We start from the raw sequence: 4,146 nt of genomic DNA on the forward strand, positions 1-4,146 counted from the left end.
AAGGGTAACAAACATTAAACTCTTCTGTCCAAAGGGTTTAGTATTTATTACCCTTGCATACCCTTGGCAAAATCGGACATATAATGGGTGTCAGTGCTGAATTAAACCCTATGGATGCTCTTAGGCAGTCAAAATCTTTGGGTTCCCCTTGAAAATTATTTCCTAATAAGTTTTTTATTTTACCAAACTGTTTCTTTTTCCAATTTCCTGCATCTCTACGGCACCTTTTCTTTTCGGGCTCCGACATTCTGTGTCTACAAAAGAGCAATGCACTAATTTATATTCAGCTTAATTTCTCAAGTTTTCAAGTGGGATTACATTGAACTAAGTAGAGCGAGACTGCTAGATGGAGATGACCATCATTACTGCACACAACACGTACGTAGTTTGCAGCAAATTGTTTTACAAACTGACAGCTGACAGAAGACAAGCTTTTAGGAGACAAACTGTAATATGAACCTGATGTCTATGGTTTATATATTTTAAGTTATAAATGGGTAGATCACATTAATGCAGTATTTTCTCTATAGAAACTTTAATGTAGAGTTTTTGTTTCTTTGAGTTGATTCATCTTTTTCTATCTTTTGGAAACAATTTATGAAAGCTTGATTGTTATATTCTTTCAAGATTAAATCTGTTGCTGCCCAGTGCAATATATGGGCCTGTGACAACAGAGTAGAGCCTGACTACTCTGCCTATTTGGTAATCTGAAAAGTTTCTCAGTAGGGATGGGCGAGCGTACTCGCTAAGGCAAACTACCTGCTCGCTCGTCTCTAAAGATTCGGGTGCCGGCAGGGGGTGGGAAGCGGCAGGGGGGAGAGAGAGATCTCCCAGAGTTGAGTGTTTTTTGGTTGGTATGTGACAGTTTCGGGAGTATTTATTGTTTATGTATCTGTGTGTTCTATGTTGGTGCTAACGAGCTTTGTAGTGGCAAATCTGTCTTCCCTAACTTGTTGTTGTGGGAGTTTAGGAGAAGTTGGGAGGCAGAGTTGAGAAATAGTCAGTGGAGGAGGATGTGTCAATGGGAGGCTGAAGCTCGTTTTGCTTCTGCCCGCGCAGAGCCACGGGCCTATCTCATTTGCCGTGAGATATATCCCCTCCAGGGACTGAAGCTTCGAGGAATGGTTCCTGCTATGGCAAGTCGGCAGAAGTAACTAGCAACTAGGGAAAAGCTGAGTTGTGTGTTGACCAACTGTGTCAGGAGTGTACCCCCGGGATCATCTATCAGATAACTTGGACTGAAGACACCTAGATTTCGGGAAGAAAAGTGCCTCCCAGGAAAACAAGTGTGTGTGTAACAGAGTTGAATCAGAAGGAAGCTTACCCGAAGTGTTATGTCTGAAACTATCAACCTACTTTATTCTTGGAAAGTCAAAGTTGGATTATGTGAGTAAAGAAAAACCATGTCCCTCCAGTTTTAAAAAGTCTCTCTTTGACTATTGACTCTTTCATTTAACTACGAGCAACTGTTTGCTTGAAAACTGGTACTGGCGTCACCTGACAACACCGATAGGACTAGTTACCATCGTTTACATCTGCCTGTTCTTTTTGCACTGTGCGCAACCAAGCTGGGGTACAATCTGCCATTGTCGGGGAGAGATTGCAGAGTCACCCGTGACAACCATCTTGAAAACCCCGTAGTCTCCTGCACAACGGCTGGCCTTCCTATTGGACGCTGCACATAGAGCCACTTCAGAGGAATGAATAAAGGTGTAGATCCATCTCTCACATATGGGAGTTGCAAGCTTCTATCCTGGTTCACTGGGAGAGCATTTCCCAGGGCTTCAAGCCAAGTCAACAATGGAAAACAGCCAGAAAACCAAGAGAAAATGATCGCTGATCCTATAGCCACAAATGACCACACTAAAAGAAGCACTTAAGGTTTTAATTTTGGCTTGATTTGACACAAAAAAAAAGCAAGCTACACGTTTCATCCTCTGATCAGGGCCTTCCTCAGGCATACTAAAATGCAAACATAATGGACTTTTTCTAAAAACAAACTAAATGAACCCACCACAAATCACAGAGGGGGTAGGAAGGGAAGGTGCAACATTGTGACATCATAACCTTGCAAAACATTCATAAAAACATCTTAATGCAAGACTTTGTAAAATCAGCAAGAATTGCTAAAAGAAGATAAAATAAGGTTTCATTGCTAAGAATCCAGCCTTTGGTTCCCGTCTGGTTTTCACTTCTAGTTTTAGCAAGCTAACAATGATATCACCAACATTAGGGGCATGTGACAGCTACAGCCAATTAACTGGCTTACTTCAGCCAGTGACTAATGGCAGCGGTCACATGTCCCATTGTTGGGATGCTATTACTGCTGCAGCTGCAAGAGAAAACCAGTGCAAAACCAGCACCAGCAGAATAGAAGAAGCAGGGGAACCGGATGCAGTAAGTATGGCCTCTTTTTTTTATAGTAGGTTTGAAGATTTTTTGTTGTCTTTGTACAACCTCTAACCCTCCTAGAGTTTACCCTGAACAGAGCTGATTCTGCAGGAAAAGAACATTACAGTTTTACAGAATTCAGGTCATTCTACTTCAAGCTCTGGTTCTGTCAATGCTACCAACATGTAACATGTGTCATTTAAAGTCAAGATTTCAGTAACACTGATAGAACCTGAAGCTACAGCTGATTAAAGTGGGGTTGGGAATACTGCATTTAAAGTTGTCCTGTTTGTAAAAGTGTGTGTGTGGAATAGGGGGTGGTGGTGGGGGGAAGGGGGGGGGGTACAGGCGAACAATCTGTAATTCTCCTGTCTGTCCCTGGGAAGGGTGACAGGGATAGATTCTGTTTATGTTAACACCCCCTCATCAATCTGAATGACATATATGCAGGTCTTCTTTTTTAACAGAAAAGGAGTAAAGTGATGGACACTTGTTCACCTAATCACTCCTCTACTCAGTTTAGCTCTGCAGACACCACGGACATTACTTACTGTAGCATCTAAACGTTTTTACCCTTTACGCAATGTTTTAAATATTGAAAAAATTAAAACAACAAAAAAAACCTACACATGCTTCCATCACAACACATATTATAAAATCTTAGATTATTTATGCAGCACAATAACTTCCACTAAAAAAATAACTAGGAAAAAAAAGTGTTGTGGCCCAGAGGGTCCTCCAGAATAGCTACACATTCATAGTCCTGTCACACCTGCCTATGTGCTTCCCCCTTCCGTCTAAGCTAAAAGCTTGGCAACAGCTGTCTGCTAATTGGCTGTATGTCATGCCCCCACTGATTGGTCAAGGGGTCTGGTTGTAGTTCAGAGCAGGAAACTACGCAGTGAGCCTCTATGCTGAGGGGGAGGAGAGGAGAGAAAGTATGGGAATAAGACAGGAAGTGAAAGAGGAGTTAGAGAAGATTCTGCTTAGGCATTGGTCGAAGGAGGTCGTGCAGGAGGAGGTCTGCAGAGGGAGAGCAGCTACAACACGTGTTTTCTTCAGAAAAGCCAGGATTCACCAGCTCCCTAGACTTATTGCCAGTGAGGAGGAGTAAAGCCAAATCTAAACAGTGAGTTACACAAAACCCGGTGAAATCAAAGCTAGGGATAGTAAAGCAGTCATCTTAGCTCTCATTCTGACTTAAACTGCATCATCAACTTTCCAGTAAGCCCAACAGTTAACTAGGCCTGTGGGAATTGTTTCTCACTTTTAGAGAAGGAGAGTGAGAGTGAGAATTAACCCTTTCCAATCCACTGTTTGACGTCTTAAGACATTATGATTTAGGGCTGTACAGCTCTGATGTTGGAAGATGTCCGTCTGGGTTCTCTTACTGTATATTGGCAGCCTCTCTGCTGTCGGAGCCTATCCAACGTGTCACCTCATGCAGTACTGGCTTTAGCATATAGCACCATTGTATAATGGCAGAAAAAGAGCAATCCCCCTAGGAAATCCAGGATACAAATTGGATTGGAAAGGGTTAAATTAGTACAGCAACCAACAGCACACAATAGAACCCTATCCTGGTGGAACTAGAAGAAAGCCACAAGATGCACGAGCCACAGAGTTGGGGAGCCCGAACCCTTGCTCCCTCAATGGGATACAGCTAGAAGTAATCTTGCAGCAGCATACAAGGTGCCAAGAAGTATTATAGCAAGTCTTTATTCCTCCATGAAATAGCAACGTTTCAATCACACA

Source organism: Eleutherodactylus coqui, chromosome 12 (genome assembly GCF_035609145.1).
Source record: "Eleutherodactylus coqui strain aEleCoq1 chromosome 12, aEleCoq1.hap1, whole genome shotgun sequence".
Classification (NCBI taxonomy): Eukaryota; Metazoa; Chordata; class Amphibia; order Anura; family Eleutherodactylidae; genus Eleutherodactylus; species Eleutherodactylus coqui.